The sequence below is a fragment of the Vicugna pacos genome, chromosome 23 (genome assembly GCF_048564905.1).
Source record: "Vicugna pacos chromosome 23, VicPac4, whole genome shotgun sequence".
Classification (NCBI taxonomy): Eukaryota; Metazoa; Chordata; class Mammalia; order Artiodactyla; family Camelidae; genus Vicugna; species Vicugna pacos.
This window is the reverse complement of record NC_133009.1, coordinates 8,827,577-8,846,380: the sequence shown is the minus strand read 5'-3', so window position 1 is coordinate 8,846,380 and position 18,804 is coordinate 8,827,577. Positions and strand designations below refer to the sequence as shown.

The window sequence follows — 18,804 nt, the reverse complement described above, 5'->3', positions numbered from 1 at the left end:
ATTTCTCTGATAATTAGTGATATTGAACATTTTTTCATGTGCTTTTTGATCATTTGTATGTCTTCCTTGGAGAATTGCTTGTTTAGGTCTTCTGCCCATTTTTGGATTGGGTTGTTTAATTTTTTCTTATTGAGCCGTATGAGCTGCTTATATATTCTGGAGATCAAGCCTTTGTCGGTTTCACTAGCAAAAATTTTCTCCCATTCCGTAGGTTTTCTTCTTGTTTTATTTCTGGTTTCCTTTGCTCTGCAGAAGCTTGTAAGTTTCATTAGGTCCCATTTGTTTATTCTTGCTTTTATTTCTTCTAGGAGAAAATTTTTGAAATGTATGTCAGATAATGTTTTGCCTATGTTTTCCTCTAGGAGGTTTATTGTATCTTGTCTTATGTTTAAGTCTTTAATCCATTTTGAGTTGATTTTTGTATATGGTGTAAGGGTGTGTTCTAGCTTCATTGTTTTACATGCTGCTGTCCAGTTTTCCCAACACCATTTGCTGAAGAGACTGTCTTTATTCCATTGTATATTCTTGCCTCCTTTGTCGAAGATGAGTTGACCAAAGGTTTGTGAGTTCATTTCTGGGCTCTCTATTCTGTTGCATTGGTCTATATGTCTGTTTTGGTACCAATACCATGCTGTCTAGTTCTGTGAAATATGTCCTGGGTAATTGGGTAGGGATTGCATTAAATCTGTAGATTGCCTTGGGCTGTTTTAGTTTTTTAATCTATGAAGTTCAAGTAAAATTACAGTGAACAACTTGGTGAAAAAAAACCCAGCTTGTGTAGAAACGTTCATAGCAGAATCATTCCCAATAGGCAACAAGACTACAAGTCTGTGTGGCCACGAGACCCGCCCCCGGGGCCACGGGAGCCAATCCGCGCGCGTGCGCTGCCCAGCCCCTCCCTCCGCCCGCCCAACGGTCAGTTCGTCAGGCGGGCAGGCAGCAGTTGGTCGAGCGGACGGCGGGTCGTCGGGCCTCCCAGCGATGCCGGTCCTCTTCCCTCCGACAGCGGCGGCGGCTGCAGCGGCGGCGGCTGCAGCGGCGGCGGCGGCGCGGTCCCTCAGGGAGGCGCGGCGCTGGCCGAGCGGCGGCCGCGGAACTTCGTGTCCAGCGCAGGGGCGGCGGGCGGGCGCCCCGAGGTGGTCCGCGGGCAGGTGTTGGACGAGGGGCCGCGCTCCAGCAACCTGCGACTTCGGCGAGGGCTCCCACGGCGTCGTGTGGTGAGTGTCCGTGCCCCGCGTGCCGGCCGCGCCCTTCCGCGCGGCCCCCGCCCGGCCTCGTCGTACTCAGCTGCGGCCCCGGCCCCGGCCCCGAGCCCGAGCCCGAGCCCGGGCACGCCCCCAGCCGGGCTGCCCCGCTGTCCGTGCGCCAGGGATCTTGGGCGGGACGGGTCCCGCTCGGGCTGGGGCGTTGCTCGCGGCACTTCCCAGGCCGGCCCTCGCTGGGCGGGGGAATGGGGGAGGGCCCCCTGTAGGGGGTGGAGGCCGGGACCCTGGAACCGAGGATTGAGCCCGCGTCCCTGTCCTGGGAATACAGCGGAGAAGCAAGCACTCCTGCTCTCACGGAGCAGCTGCGAGCCCATCGTGGCTGCCGTACGTGTGTCATTTCACGCGCCGCTCGTCAGCAAGGGCGCGTCTTCTCAGCCCCACAGCCGAGGAAGCCCAGACTTATGGAGGCTTAGGGGACACGCCTGAGTTGTAATCGCAGACCTGAGCTTAAGGAGGAAATGTGCAAAATGGGAAATGTCACCCAATCCCATCAATCCAGCTGAATGTTCTTGGATTTTCAAGTTTTCATCTTTATACACGTTCTTTTCCCACATCATTGTCGTTTTGATGTAGACATAGATATTTTTTAATTTCTAATTTTTGTTTATTATTGAAGTACAGTAAGTTAAAGTGTGTCGATTTCTGGTGTACAGCAGTGTCTCAGTCATGTGTATACATACATATATTCATTTACATATTCTTTTTCATTAAAGGTTATTGAATATAGTTCCATGCGCTATACCGAAGAACATTTTTTCAGTCTGTTTTTATATACAGTGCCTAACATTTGCAAATCTCAAACTCCCAAATTTATCCCTTTCTGACCTCCTTTCCCCCAGTAACCATAAGATTGTTTCATAAGTCTGCACGTCTGTTTCTGTCTTGTAGATGAGTTCATTAGTGTCGTCTTTTCTTCTGCTTTTTTTTTTTTTTAAGATTCTGCATATGAGTGATATATGTTATATTTTTTCTCTTTCTGGCTTACTTCACTTTTCCCTCTTTGTTCTTTTTCTTTTTGGGGTTCAAGATTTTCTTTTGTATTACCTTGGTTTCTTTTTGGTTCCTTTGACTGCACTGTATGTTTTTGTTACGTGGTTCCCTGTTTTGCCTGTATATTATCTCATTACTATATGTGTTTGCTTTAAACTGATAGTCGTATAACACATCCTATAAAGAACGAAAAAAAGAAAAGAAATCTATATTTTCTTGTTCCCCCTCCCAACTTTAAGGATTTTGATGTCCTCTTTTACATCTTCATGTTTACTCTGTTGTAATTCATTGTAGTTATAACCTTTCCAATCATGGTTTTCCCCTTTCTGTAGCATCCTGCATAAATGTAAGGAAGACGAGAAAATGGAATAGTTTTCTCTAAGTTCTAATATAACTGGAAAGAAATACAAAGGCTTAAAATAATCTAGGATATCGTACAATCACTTCTTAATCCTTTAGCGAGAAGTAATTCAGTCCTTTAAAGTAGTAATGAAAGTAGTTTGTTACAGCATTACTTAGGCTGAAGTATATTAAATGGAAAGTGATTAATACAAATATAAAAATTATTAGATGAATTGATTTGGAATTTATAATTAGTTGTTTGACATTTGCTAGCCACACAAATGGCTGAGAATTTCTTTTTATGTAAATATGTCTTTTATAAGAATGTTCACTACATGTTAGCTTGATTTATAAGATGTGAAAAGGATAAAGAACATTATCACTCCTTTTTATCTTTTCTTTTAACTCTACTGTAATTTTCACTTCTCTCGGTATATATATGTGTGTGTGTGTGTATATATATATGTTTAGTAGTAGGTTATATACAGATATTTAATAATATATAAGAATATATATAATATAAATAAACAGTTTCCAAGATCTAAGCTAGTGATCTCCCCATCACCTTTTTATGCCTCTCACTAAATTTTCATTCTACCATTACAGATATCGGTTACTTTTTTAATTAGTGGCTTTTTGCATTGCTCTCTTTTAGTAACATTCAATTATAAAAAATCAGAGAAGTTATGCCAGCTAATTAGTTATACATGAAGATGTTAACCTAGACCTAAGGAAAGTATAGTCCTCTTTTAGTGGATAGTTCCTCAGATAATGAGTGGAAGCATTAACTTTCTGTGTACAACATAGCATTAAAAAAGTTTCAGAGCTCCTTTATAATGTGGCGCCACAGTAAAGCATGGGTTTTAGTTGTGTGTCCATGTATATCTTGTATATCTTGTATAATTAAAGGGACGAGGCACATTTACCTCCAGATGCTTAGTAACTTTCTGGTATAATTTATTTTCCTTCCCCAAAGAACAATGGGCTCATAAAAAAAGTCCTGAACATTCAGTATTCATGAAAAGGCCAACAGATATTGCATGGTTTTGAAATCATGCTTTTATAAAATCACAGAATTTTAAATCACTCTAATAAGTGTGTTTATTAAAATTAATTAAGGTTAGAAAAAGGCGCATAGCTGAGATTAGTAAAAATGCGTTGCAATAAAGAAGATAGGCTAAATCACTCTAACAGGTAGACCCAAAATGCAATGTCTGAACATAGCAGAGGTTGGTTTCAGCTTTAGCATAAGACTACTTCAGGGAGTAGGGAAGTGGGGTCTGCTCCATGACCTTGAGCTATTGTGATAAATGATTTATTTCTTTATATGCTGTAATGTGCTCATATTTTTTTCCTTGTTTCAAAAATATAAAGAAAAATGTTTTATAGTTTAGTATTCAAGAGTTAAAGAGAGACAGGAATAAGAGAAGATTATTTCCTAAGCAAAGGACGGTGGTATGGCTAGTGGTATCATGGCCTTAGATGATATATTTGCCTTTCTCCTTTACTGAAACGCACGACTGAGCCTGTACCAATATACTATTTTCTGCTTCTGCCTGAAAGTTTATTTCAAGACAGAGTGTGAAAGTTGAGTAAATTTTGTGGTCTAGACACATTATCAATGTTATTATAGACACATTATTATGTTATCATTATCATATCAAGAAGGTAACTCTTACTTTCTACTTATTTCATAAATTTTGTTGCACAAAGTAAGTCTTTACTTAAGTTCTACAGGTTAATACAGAGTTCTCATAGAGTGAATTTTGCTTGATCTTGCCACATGGTACACATTGTCTAAATGGGGATAATTTAAGCTAAATTGAGTCATTTCTTCATTCTACTAATAATACTGTTCGAGAAGTACTTTCAATCTATATTTTGGTTTTCATTGTCTTTTCTATAAATACTTCATGTTTCTATGTTAGTCATGTGGGTTTTCCCCCCGTATTCAATATAATTTCTCTTTTTTTAATACAGAGAACTACTTTTCTTATATGTGAGTCTAGTTTGTATTCCATTAAATTCTTATGGTGTTCTCATTTGTTTTTTTTAACATTTTGTTGCTAATAAATTACTGATAATTTGTCTAAGATGATTAAAGAAAAATAATTATAAAATTAGAAATAAAGGGTGTCATTGGTATAAAGTAATTTTTTTAGCTAAAACAAAAAACTGAAAACTGCATGAGTCATATTTTCTACATTAAGTTTCACCTAGAAGTTGAGCATTTGTTGAAAAAATGATAATGATATAACTCAAAAACAGATAACATATCCTCCCTTCTATGAGACTGTATTATATATACACATTAGTAAGGTCCTAGGAATCTATATGATGTATATGGAAGTGGTATAAAGCTATACCAGATTTTTTTTGAATTCTGCAAATAATTATATACTTTAAAAAAGCATTGAATCACATAAAAATTTATTTCCATTTGTATTTTTCATAATTCAGTGCATCTTTCAGTAGGTATTTCTCAGAATACCCTCAAAGAATAACCCTCGAAAGTAATTTGCACTTTATAACAATTCCTTGCTAGCTATTAGAAAGTATCTTCAATTAAAACCTAATCTGCAGGTGGTATTGTTGCTGAAAATAACGGAGTAATCTCTTTCAAATCAGTTTAGCGTATTACAGATCTATTTGCTCCATGGCATGAGTTATAAAACATGTCTCAGTATATGTATGATAAACTGGATAGAATGGAAACCTTGATTTAAAAAAAGTTACCTCTACTATACACACGCAGAGACACACACACACAGAGGGGTCACTTTTAGGTCCTTAGCTGAGGATCATTTCAAATCAATTTATCCATAGCTATCCAGACAAGATTGTTGCCTACAAGTAGTTCACTTTTCTTTTAACAGAAGTTTTCTTTCTGTTCATATTACTAGTGGTCTAAAAGCTACTGAAATTACCCACCTATAACATGTTCTAGTATAAATGTTTATTGCTTTTAGTCTTTACATTCAGGTAATTTTATGATTGGATCTCCTTAGAATACACTTGAACAAAACTTTTCAGAACATAGAGCATTTTACTTTGTCAAGACAATAACAAACACATACACAGGGATATAGATGATAAGAATGTTAAGAGTCAGATTATGGAGGAATATGTACTTAGGTGTTTCTCAGGTAGATAATGGAAGGTCATCAAAGTTTATTTGGAGTAGGAAATATGATTGGAACTCTACTCTAAGTTAAATCACTGAAGTGTTATTTATATATTTTTTTCAATCGAAGCCTTTGTTTTTCTAGGCTTTTGATTATATTTTCAAACTTAATTAGCAAGTCTACAGTGCATTTATGAGATGAACACGTGCTTCCACAGTGTTTTACTAATAGTTTCCATCTTCATTTGAGTAACACAGACCTTGCTAACATGTAGTATACTTTTCTTGCCATTTGGCAAGTATATCTATTTAGTTTGGTTTGTTTTCCACAATTAATGCTGACTGATAACTGAGTTCTTTTCTCTTCCAGGTTGTGGAGACGAATTTGGTTGCTTTTGACTGTCACTGGATCATTATAAATGAGGTAAAGTAAACTAAACCTTGCTGTTAACTCTGGGTCCTGTTTTCGTATGTATAGTCACAGCATTCCTAGGGCCTTGAATTTCTACCAAGAGACAGAACACAAAGTAAACTTTCAGCTTACTGAGTGGATGCTGTTAGATAAAAGTAGAGTAAGGAGGTTTTTTTTTTTAGTTATAAAGGGCTTTGCATGAATGAAATAAATGGAGAACATATTCCCCACGGAGCATCTTTTAGCCTTTTCCATTGACACACACTGCCTACTTCAGGAGATCATCTTTATGAAAAGTACAGCTCTTCTTTGTCAGCACGGTGAATTCCTCCCAGTGGAGTGCTTATGTTCCATTTATATTTTACTGTTGTTTCTAGAACTTTTGCATCCACCCCCGTTTACACAAGGATTAAATAGTTTAGCACATGAATATGAGTAAACAAGAGCAGATTGTTTTTCTTTTCATAAAGCAATACAATTGTTTTAAAATTCACCCACTTGTCAAGTCCCTTGTGAAAGTTTTTTGAATTTTCTAAGGACCATACATAAGATAAAAATATACTATTACAATATGAGAGCCCTCTGAAACAAATTATTCTATTAGCACCTGCCAGTCAGAATTGGAGAGGACAGTGAGAGGTCAGTCAGGGATAAATAATGAGATCATGTGAATCTGTTCTCAACGAGACCTAGGATTCAACATATCTATCTCTTATGAGTAAAAATTACGTATTATTTATCAACAGATACTAAATATTGAATGATAGAATAACAAGTTTTGTCTCAGGAACAAAACAGCATTTTGGGCAAGAATACTGGTTTTGCAATTAGCCAGATAGGCTCCATCCTGGCTACACAACTGGTTAGCCGTGTTACCATGGAAACATAGTGTAATCATCCTGTGCCTCAGGTTGTTTTGTTTGTATGTATAATAACATTTACTTTACAAGTTCACGATAAAAATTAAGTGGAATATTATCCAGTATCCGTAACACAGTCCTGACAAAAGGCAATAAATAGTGCTGCAGTAATGAGCAGAGCACGGGGAAGCTCACAAATCACTTTCTCACGCAGTATTTTGTTGAATGCTAAATATTATTATGAAGTAATGAGGGAATAAGGGCCATGGGAAGCGTATGATTTGTCTCTTCTTACACAGAAAAGTAAAACCAGTTCTCAGTTCAAGTGGTTTCTCCTGCACCACACTTCACTGATGGAGTTTTAGCTCTCGTTGGCTCTTTTTCATTCAATGTAAAGGCACTGGAGACATCTTACAAACCTGTTGTTGGTCTGCCAAACTGTAGGTCTACATGATTTGTCAGTGAGTGTCTTATGTCAAATTAGGATGTGTTTTTCTGAGATCCCCAAAGATAATGTGTGTATGTGAGATCTGCTTTTCAATAAAGTTTTTAATAACTTTAATGTTGTAATACCACTCAAGTTTCCGTCTCGAATGACTAGATATCAAGATAGAGTAAAAGGAAAAGGGAAACTTAACAAACCTTCATAACTTTTCAAATGAGATGTTTTCATTTCTATTTTTCTGCAAGGAATCTAAGATTGAAATAAACAGTTGGCCAAATATTACACAACTATGAAGAGGTGATAATGGAATGTAAAACCTCTTAGTCCTTTCCAGCCTAAAGCTTTGATTGTTCTTGCTTCATTTTCTTTTGCTTCAATAATTTTCCTTACAGATTGTATTTTTGAAATTTCTGCTACCTAAATTTCAATCTTACAGGAGCCATATCTTGTTACTTTTTGTCTTTAGCTTATTATTTTCTAGGTTACTAATTCCTGTTTTTGTCTCACCTTGTTTTTATTCCCCACCTGCTGACGGCGAATAGACCACACAGGTTTTTCTGTTGTAAAACAAGCTGGAGCCATTTTACTTGTTTGCATCAATAGAGCTGACTAGGGGAAAAAAGTGATTTCTTGCCTCCTTAGAGACATGGATTAATCAAGCCTATTAACACCTATAATGTATAAATGGAAATGCCCATTCCTTTCTATTCTTTGGCAAGATTGCAGAAGGGACCCCTGAATTAACTTTTTTCCGTATTTAATTTAACCTCTAGCACTGTATCTGAATATTAAAAGTATGAACCCAGGTAAAGAGAGCTTTCCAGGATACCAGTGGCCATCTGTCTCATGCTTGTGTGTCAGTTTGTACTGTGGAAGAAATCGCTTCTTCATATTATAGAGAGGAAATCTGACTGAGCAAACTAGCATGTGTTTCATTGATGATGATTATCTTGGAAAGAATAATACAGTTGTATTTTAATATATATTTAATAAATATTATGACTCCTTTTGTTGAGCTTACTAAATTTTATTTCATAAAATATTAGAAGGGCAAATGATGTCTCTAAATGGACATTCCATAATTTGGCCCACCATTTAGCAAAGAAAACATCCACACAAACAAAGCAATCTAACCAGCAAATAACTCAATAAATGCTAGAAGTGTAGAAGACAGTATAGAAGACCTCAGTTCTTTTCTCCCCTTCACACTTGGGTTTCCTATTGTAAACTGTCATAACTTAACTTCCCTTTACCATTACTGGAACTCTTATCTCTGTTTTACCCACAGCCTCCTTGCTGGTCCTTGAGCAGAGATGTCGTTTTAACAGGACGGCAGGTCAGCACTGCTTAACCTTTGAAAAATTTGATGTTCACAGCACACACTGTTTACATTGGTCATTATATTTTCTAAGCTAGGTTACAACTCAGAGATCAAGCATTATTTTCTGTATTTTCATCCCAAACAAAGCCCATCCTTCAGTATATCTGTGGTCAGCACCCTTTCTTCCATGTGATTGCATTCAATCACCTCATTCTCTCCAAAGGAAACTTGAGTCTCACTACCTTTATTTCACTTACAGTCCTGTTTGTAATGGATGAATCATAATTCACCCTAGTCTCCATAAAAGAAGAAATGAGGATTTCTCAAATTTGCTTGGAAGATAGACTCTAAAAGGATCAACAGCCACAAAACCCAACAACATGCAGATGCCCATTTTGCCTGAACATGGGGATCACGAATGTGTCTAGTTTGGTTTGTGTAGCTACTGTTTTGTTGCTAATTTTAAAATGGCTTGCAAACATTTATTTAATCTTGTTGCACCAACAGTGTCTCAGAGAGAGACTACAAATCAAAGTTGGCGTTGTGCATCATGGTACAAATTGATGTTGAAACTTGAAAACTGTCTTTTTTTCATTTGCATTGCGTGTGCTGTAATAATGAGAGGCCGTGCCAGCTCATATGGTGTAATCAATCATCTGTTCGTAGTTGGTAATGGTATTTATCTTCTCCCTGCAATCTGCAGGGAGAAGTGGCTGTAGCACAGAACAGCCTTTCCACATAAGTACTGTCATCCCTTCAGGGTCCTGAAGCAGATGGCCTAGCACTTTATTTAAGTTTTACAAAAGTTAGACATTCAGATAGGAAGCTATGCACTGTTTAGAGCTGCAAGCAGGATAATGCTTTGTGCACCCTTCTTTTAGCTGTTGATACTCAGCCTGACCTTTGGTGCCCTGACTTCTTATTTAAATAGTTTAAGCCATTATTTTCTGTTAATTGCTACTGAATTGTGCCGTTAAGAAGTTCTTCTTATTGTTCTTTTGAGATTTGAAAAGCCTAAGTGTAATGAAAATGTCAAGCAGAAAGCTGCCACTCTGCTCCTCTTCCTGTTCCTACAGTCTACAGCTGGTGGTGGTTCACGTTTCATAATATTTGTAGAAGTTAAAACTTGATGGAAGCATCAAAGGATCATCTTTGCAAAAACATGAATATAGACGTATGAGCAAAACAATACCAACGGAAAGCATAATCTTTTTAAATGCCACCACATAGTACACTGCTTAATATCATTACTAAAACTTGCTTTGTTTAGAATAGATCAAGTTATTAAAGCATCCCAGTGCCTCTACTTACAGTTGTAGGCATCTGTCCTTTAGAAGGTGGTTGGGTAAAGTCTTCATTTTTTTTATCATTCATTTGTTTTTTAAATTTATCGATATTTAATGAGTATCTACTAGGAGCCAGGAACTTTGTAACATTTTAACAAATAAAAGAACAGGAAAAGGAGGAAGGGGGCCCCTTCTCTGAAGTAGTTTATATAGTAGAGATTGGTATCTCATCTAATGGATTTTGAGAGTCTTTCCTTCACCGGAATTTTATTAACTTAAGCCTAAAGCTGATACCCTACAAGGATTCAGGAGTGATCTAGTTTTCCTAAAAGATTTGTTCTGGGAAGTGGCTGTTTCTGGATGGAGTTGTATCCCTACCAAATATTTTAGCTTTCCTCTTTCTTGTCTCTTAACAGTTCAGAGTCCATCCTACATTAAACTGGGACAGCAAAGTGAACAAGAATCTTCTCTTGGATTTATTGATTTGGTTCTTAATAATTTTTGATTATGCACGTAAATTATTTTTGGGGAAAAAGACTGTATGCCTTGCTCACTAAAGAAGGAAAATTGAGAAAAGTTAGGTACACTAAAATGTATTTGTTCATTTGTATTGCACTATCAGTTCTTATTTCATAAATACACTGAGTCCAAAAATAACACACAAAAACTAATTTTATAATTTAGCTTCTTAAATTCTTGCAAATAAAGGAAATGTCTATGTCGAGCACATTTGGGTAGTATGGGCGGTTTGCGAGAGTGAGTGGCAAACTAGTTCTTCACATGGTTATTTTAAAAAATCAGATGGTTTAAACATTTTTAAAGTTCCGAGCATTAGAACAGTATAGATTCCAGTAGATTATACAGTAGTTCTATGTTTTAATACAGAAGTTTACTTACGGATTTCTTTTTCATTTAAAATATCCTTGATAGATTAAGGATTCCCTTGGCTTTTAGCGTTTATATAACATTGCATCTACTACTCTTGAAATGCACCTTTTGAAAACGCAGTTCTGTAAATATAAGGCAGCTGCCTAATCAAGTTTTCATATCACTATCAAACTATTTTTGAGATCAGGTGTCAGAACTAAGACTGCAAGTGAATTTTTTGTGACAGACTGTCTGTTAACTTCATTCAGAATGGCTGATTCTTTCCTCCCAGAAAATTACTTTCTTTTTCCTTTCCCAAATAATAATAGGCAAAATATACTCAATTCAAATTGACATTTTCTCAGATATAGTTTAGTCGCTTAGATACCTGAGAACTTCTGCTTTTAGAACCTGTAAAAGTTAACCATCCCCTTTTGTGGGTTTAAAAATAGTCCTCTTAAAGACTTTAGCTCATGCTAGATGACTTTATCATTCCTTATAGAGTCATCAGGCTATTAAATGCTGGAATAATATATCTTTAGAGTTTTAATTCCTGTCATTCATGAATATTGATCTAAATAATTCCTGTAAGTAAAAATGGATTTCTTGTATAATTATTTCAGAGAATGTCTCTTGTGATGACATTTATGAATTCATATTATGAACAGAGAATATTTTGAATGAAGGGCTTGGAATCTCCTGTTTATTTATCAGTGAGAATAACAGTATCTGAATCAGAATGTAATTTTTAGCAGTAAATAAGATAATAGGTTATGTACTTAGCATTTTGCTTAATATATAGTAAGGACTTAATAAATGTAAGTTTTTGTTCTAATACTCTGATTTGTAGTTCACCATGAGTGGAACATGTAGAAACGATGCTCTTCGACAAAATGTTGATAAATCTACTGCTAAAGATAAAAAGACCACATATACAACACGACTTAGTCAAGGTTATGAGAAAAGTTAATTTTTTCATTGTCCTTTTAAATGAAAATTCCTGTCTGCACAATATGACATTTTTTTTAAATGTAAAGATAATTGAGTAGCAATATTAATTAACTTTAAAAGTTTTCTGGTTAAAGTTCAGGCTTAAAATGGCGTTGACAGAACACTAATTTTACTCTGAGTAGATGACAGAGAATTTAAAAAGCGACCTGCTTTGTGCCAGGCAGAAATTTTGGTGGCCAGTGAAATGACACACACTAAAGGAAAAAGACGGCCTTTTAAACTGAGGAAAACCATTTTTTATGGTACTTTAAGGATTAATCGACTGGAAATCCAGGATATTACACTAGATATAGCTGATGGCAGGTGTTATTTTGTTTTCAGAAAAATCTATATTTCATAAAGATTATAAATAAAGGATGAATTTTAAAGCTACTGTGTGCTATAAGAAAGAATAATATGTGATTAGCCTAGTAAGGAAATGGAGAAAATATACACTTGTAAATCCTCTCTTTGTCTTCCATTATTCTATTCTAAGTCTTTGAAACAAAACTGAGAAATGGCTCACTCCAATCCAAAATGTCTCTTGTGTCAAATCTTTTATTTCTGTTGCCATAAGAATGTATTGAAACCAATGATACATTAATTGTAAAGACTTCATTGGTTTAAAAGGTTCCAAATGGGCACTTTGAAGCGCAAACGGCCTAAGTAAAAGACTGCATTAAAATTAATTCTGATCACTTCTATTCTGACAAATTCCAATTAGAACAGTGTTCAATTAGAACAGGTGTATGTTGTAAAAATGATATTTTATTTTTATTACTTCTACGTTTATGATTGAGTCAAATCCTAAAATTTAAGTCTGGAGTTAGGAGTTGGTGGGGAAAAGGAAATAGAAATTGCTTTTCTTTGAGTTTCGCAAATGCTCACATGCAAAATAGTATTAATTTGTATAAAGAGCACTGGAGCTCACACTATATTAATCAACATATTTTTCATCTTTATGTTAAGACCACAATTATATACTAAGTTAATTATTCAGCAGTTAGCACTTTGTTTTATCTATTCCTTACCAAGAGAAATGTATGTATTAACATCAATAGTTCAAAGAAATCATTAGGAAAAGTCTTTTGAAAATAACATCTCCTCTTTTCCTCTCTACCAATCTTATTTCAGAACCCATTTTTTTAATTGGTAAGAACGATATATATTACTCTTACATTGCAACTATCTTCCTAGATACTCAAGGTACTTTGAAATCCATTAACGAATGATTAAGCATAAAAGCAACTTACTTTCTGACTTTTCCCAATGTTCATACAACACATTTTTTTCTGAAGTTTTTAATATACTATAAACTTATTACTGATAAAGTATATTTAAGTCAATTGCTGTGTTTCAAATTATTTAAGTATTAATTATTATATACATAATGTATATAATTTGAAGTACAGACAGCAACTACAAATGAGTTGATTATTTTAATGAATGTGTGTTGTTGTTTTCACTTGGATGTGGGCTAAGCATTAAACAAATGTATTACAGTAACAGGATCCCTTAGCATTTCCAGATAACAACTCATTGATAGTTTTGTGTTTCTGTTACTCTGTTAAATAAAGCATTTCTAATTCTTCCATTTCTTATCTTATTTTACAGGAAATAAATGATCTGGATGTACAGGAACTTGTAAGATGGTCAATTGGAAGGTTAACGATTATTCAACAGACATTTCCAGTCCCCCAGAATGTAAGTCAGCGATGTTTCCGTTGCAACCATCGGATATCTTCAACGTTGTGTGATCCAGAGGATCCATTTTCTCAGAATATGGAGGTATGTTCTAAGTGCCAGGATATTTCTTCAAGGATGCTTTGTTCGGTGATTGTGGAGAGAGCTTTTCCAGTGGCATTGCATTCAGAATTACACGTTTTCGTTTTCTGAACTCGTCACTGCTAGCAGTTTCATAAAAAAAGAAAAACAGCAACATGAAGTGTAAACTTTAAGACACCGACCTAATTCAGGAGCAACGAAGATTGCACGGTGGTCAGGATTCCAGTTCTCTGCCTGGTTCCTTCATTCTCTCAGGCACATTGGCACTCCTTAATCTATTTTGGGTGTTTTCCTCCCTGTAGGCACTAACATAGGTGCTGGAATTTCCCAGGTACACAAACCAGACCCAGTCCCCTCCCCTGATGGAGCTTACATTCCATTAGCCTTGCTGTTGATGATGAATACATTCATAAGTAAAGTGTATGCCCTAAGTGCTTGGGGTGGGCAGTGCAGAGGAGGACGGGGGATGCTAGGAGACTGCAGCTTTAAATAAGGTGATCATGATCAGGGAAGACCTTACACAGAAGCTGGTACTTGAGGAAAGAACTGGAGAAAGTTTTTGCATATCTAGAAGAAAACTATTTCAATCAGAAAGGATTGGAGTGGTAAGTTCCCTGAGTTTACAGTGTGTCGAAAGTCCTTCAAAGAAAGCAAACAGGCCTAATTAGTTTCCTGTAGCTGCTGTAGCAGGTCACCATGAATGTGGTGGCTTAAGACAACAGAAACTCATCTTCTCACAGTTCTGGAGGCCAGAACTTTGAAATAAAGGTGTTGTGCCAAACTTTCCCTGGTGACTGCAGGGGAGATACCATTTCCTGCTCCTCCAGATCCTGGTGGCTGTAGGTGTTGCTTGGTTTGTGGCGGTATCACTCCGATCTCCGTCTGTCTTCATATCATTTCTTCAGCTCTCTCAAAACTGCTTTTCTTTTATAAGGATACATATAATTGCATTTATGGCCACTCAGATAATCAAGGATAAGCAGATCCTCTATTGACCCTTAATTTTAATCACCTCTTTTGTCCTCTAAGGTAGAATTCACAAGTTCAGTTGATTTGAGGTGAATACCCTTTGGTGGTGGTGGGTGGGGGACATTTCCCGCTGACTTCCCCAAGTCAGGCTCTTTTTCTACTAAAAAGGAGAGGGGGTGTGGTTGGTTGTTGCCAACTTTTTGGTGTAGGAGTTCTTTGTTCTGGGAACCCTTTGCAGCTGTCCACGTGGGTCAGGTCAGGGTGCCCCTGTAAAACCTCCAACAAAACAAAAGTGGTTTTCTATTCTGCAACCTTTGTACGAGTGCAGAAGTGCTGACATCCTTAAAGGTCAGAGCCCCAAGAATAGGCTCTCCTGTCTATTTCAGGCTAAAGGCAACATTGTTTTATAAAAGATGCAGAGCTGGGAAGACTAAGCCTAGAGAACAGGGCACAGGGTTAAAGGAAAAGGAACAGATCTAATATGGAGTCTGGTTTGTTCTTTTCTCCTACAGTGCTTTTATGGTGAGAGGTAAGAGGATGTGTCTGGGTGGGTCCTCCTCTGTCCTAGGCTGGGGTTTGGGCAGGAGCCCTCCCAGGTTCACCGTAACTTGGACCTGATCTTCCACAAAGTAGCAATTACAGGTGGTTAAAACGACCTGTCAAAGTCCCTTCAATTGCTGGTAAACTATATAGGGGGGAGGAGGGCAGGGGAAGTCTCATTGGCCAGTCAGCAGTCTCTGGGGATGCAAGGGACCAGTGTCGTGGCGGTTTCTAAGGTGGCCAGGCCAACACAGCTGCCTCCTTGGCTCTTCAGCTGTGGGCTCCTCATATGGACACTTTCAAATCTCCCGTCCCTCTTCCCTCAGTCCCAGAGCCTCATGCATACGGCCCACCTCCTGTCTATCCCCCTGTGCTCAGCCCCCCTCCCCCCTCCCCCTGCAGGTCCCTGTGCCCAGTGCCTCTGGCCTACGGGTCCTGATCACCATCTGGGCCATCAACCACCTAAGGCCCACAGGCCAGTGATGGGCAACCAGGGACCACCCTGACCCGCCAGCTCAGACGAGGCACAGGGCGCCCGGGAATTGGAACCGCTTCCAGCCAGGCCACTGGAGCCCTGTGGTCTCTGAAACTAGCTGTACCGGATCCTGACATTGTACTGTACCCGCTGGGGGCCGTCCTATAGTGACCTGAGCCCGGACTTCCCTGCCCCACCTGAGGGTGAGAGGTGAGGAGGCGGTCAGCTCCGGGCTGGGGTGGACTTGGAGAGTGGGGGGATCCCGCGGTGAGGAGCAAGGGGCCGGTCGGGGTGGAATTGACCCAGCTGAGGGGTGACCGATCATTTCGGGATGTTGGTGGTCCTGTGGTGAGGCATGAGGGGTGAGCTTGGGGTGTAGAGGCCATAGCTCAGTACCTAGCGGGGTGGAGAGTGGGGACGGGGACCTCGGTGTGAGGAGGAGGAGCCCTGTCTTGTGGGTATGGTGGGAGGCTGGGCCTGGCTAGGGGTGAGGGGGATCAGTAACGGGGTGGGGAGGGGAGGCGAGCAAGGGTAGTGGAGTTGAATGTGATCTGACCCGGGGCGGGTGGTGGTTCTGGCTGGCTTCCGGGACCTGGTCGGTGCTGGAGTAGGGGCGTTAAGGATGGAGACCCGCCTCGTCTGGCCCCGGTCGGCCCGACTCGCCAGGTCCTACACAGCAGGAGCCCCAGCCGGAGTGCGGGCTGCCGGAGGGAGGAGGAGGGGCGCGCCTGCGCCGACACACAGACGCGCGGACGCGGGAGCCAACCCAGAGGTTGTGGAAGCCGAGTGGGAGCTGGATTCTCCTGGGCCAGCTCCCGAAGAAGGCGGCCTGGGGAATGGGCTGCCGCTTGACGTCGCCTCCGCCTCCGCCGCCGCCGCCGGGCAGGTAAGGGGGCGCTGGTGGAGGCGTGCAGGTCGCGGAGCGAGCGGGTGAGGCCTGGGCTGCGCAGTTGGGCGTGGGTGAGGCCCAGGCCGCGGCGCCTTTCAGGACCCTGAGGCGGGCGGCCCCCCTCCTTAGTAGTCCCTGAACCCCGCGTCTGCGCTGGTTTTTGTATTTGGGTTTGGGAAAGCAGGGCACCCCCGGGAGGGGGAAAGCTGCCGGACGGCCCCGGAACACCTCGGACCGGCCCTTAGGTCATGGTCTGTTCCCGGGAGGCGGGTGCTGTGCGGTGCGGTCGCGGGGCCTCAGCGGCGGCCGCGATGGTAGAGACTGACCCGTGCGAGTCCCTGAATTTGCTCCCTATTCCCCCACTGCTTGGGGCGGCCTTTGCTTGCCCATGTACGCGGGGTGCACGTTCACCGGTCAGCCTGCTCCTGGGAGGCCGACGCGTTGCTGTCAGGGTGCGGGGGTGGCGGCAGCATTAGCGGCAGCAGCGGGGAGAGGGGTGTGCTCCTGGGAGTCTGTCGATTTGCTCCCATCTCCCCCGCGTCCTGTCCTGGGGGCGGACTCTGCTGCCCCAGGTTCGCAGGACGCACGTTACAGGTCAGTCAGCTTCTGGGAGGCGGGCGCGGTGCGGTAGTGTGCAGGGGTGACGGCAGCGACAGCGAGAAATGGAAGCAAATCCCCGCGCGCTGGCACGGGGTAGCCCCATTCCCGCCGCCGCCGCCGCCCCCTTCCCCACAGCACAGCGCCCGCCTTCCTGGAGCAGGCTGATCTGTAACCCGAGTCCCGCGAACCTGGGGCAGCAGAGACGGAGGCCCGGATAGGCTGTGGGGGAGTCTGAAGCTAATCCGCAGGCTCCTATACAGCAGGAGCCCCAGGCCGAGGGTCCGCGCTTCCGGTGGGAGGAGGAGGGGCGCGGACGCGGGACCCTCCCAGAGCGTAGGGAAGCTGAGCGGGAGCTGGGTGCTCTTTGGACCAGCTCCCGAGGAAGAAGGCGGCCTGGGGACTGGGCCGCCGCCGCCGGGCAGGTAAGGGGCGCTGGTGGGGGCACGCAGGTCGGGGAGCCGGCGGATGAGGCCTGCGGTGCGCAGTTTGGGAGGCGCACAGGTAGGGGTGCGCGGGCGAGGCCCGGCCGCGCGGCCCATTAGGACCCTGAGGTGGGTGCGGGCCGCCGCCATGGTTCTTGGTGCCCCCTCCCCCGTTAGTAGTCTCTGAACCCGCGTCTTCGCTGCCGCTTGTGCCCGGGTTTGGGAAAGCAGTCCACCCGCGGGAGGTGGGAGGGTGCAGGACGGCCCCGGAGCACCTACCGGCCCTCAGGTCGTGGCCTGCTTCCGGGTGGCAGCTGACATGCGTTTGCGGGGCCGCGGTTGGGTGGGGACTGCCCTATGAAAGCCCCTGTATTTGTTCCCTATTCTCCCGCGTCCTGGGGCGTCCTCTGCTTCCCCATGTTTGTGGGGTGCACCTCTCGTGGTCAACCTGCTCTTGGGAGGCGACGTGGTGCTGTTAGGGTGCGGGGCGGTGGCATCGGCGGCAGCGGCAGCGGCAGGGAAGGACGTCTGCCCTTTGTATCATGTTGATTTGTTCCCATCTTCCCCGTGTTCTGTCCTGGGGGCGGCCTCTGCTGCCGGAGGTTCGCGTGACCCAGGTTACAGGTCAGTGTGTTCCTGAGAGGCGGGCGTGGGTGCGGTCGTGTGCAAGCGGAGCGGCAGCAACAGAGGGAAATGGGAGCAAATCCCCGCGCCTCCCACTAGGGAGCCCAATGCCACAGCTGCTGCCTCCCCCTCGCCCTTCCCCTGACAGCACAGCGCCGGCCTACCAGGAGCAGGCTGACCTGTACCCAAGTCCTGCGAACCTGGGGCGGCAGAGGCGGAGGCCAGGACAGGCCGCGGGGAATCTGAAGCAAATCCACAGGCTCGCACAGACAGAGCCCTAAACCCGTCTCTGCCGCCGCTGCCTGCCCTCCTCGGGGACGCAGGCTGACCTGGGGATGTGCCTGAGGCAGCAGAGGCCGCCCCCTGGCCCTGCCGCCGGGGAGATGGGGGCAAATCAACCCCCTCTCCATGGGCAGCTCCCCTCTCACGCCGCTGCCCCAGGTTCGCAGGACACTTGTTTCCAGGTCAGCGGGCTGCCAGGAGGCAGGGGCTGTGCGGTTAGAGGGCGGCGGCAGGAGGGGTGGTGTCCTCCCCAAGCAGGTGACTTGTTCCCATCTTTCCTGAGGGCGGCCTCTACGACCTCAGGTTCACGGGACAC

General features: G+C 42.4%; 1 protein-coding gene across 1 annotated transcript in view; it reads left to right on the top strand.

Moving 5' to 3' along the window:
- The window catches only part of LOC116277792 (adhesion G protein-coupled receptor B1-like), a 219,441-nt gene that overhangs the window by 17,586 nt on the left and 183,051 nt on the right, over positions 1-18,804 (top strand). The window contains exons 6-10 of the mRNA XM_072948444.1: positions 1,007-1,217; positions 6,092-6,145; positions 13,517-13,690; positions 15,599-15,881; positions 16,349-16,557. The gene's annotated coding sequence lies outside the window, so the exon portion shown is untranslated. The remainder of the gene's footprint in view (positions 1-1,006; positions 1,218-6,091; positions 6,146-13,516; positions 13,691-15,598; positions 15,882-16,348; positions 16,558-18,804) is intronic.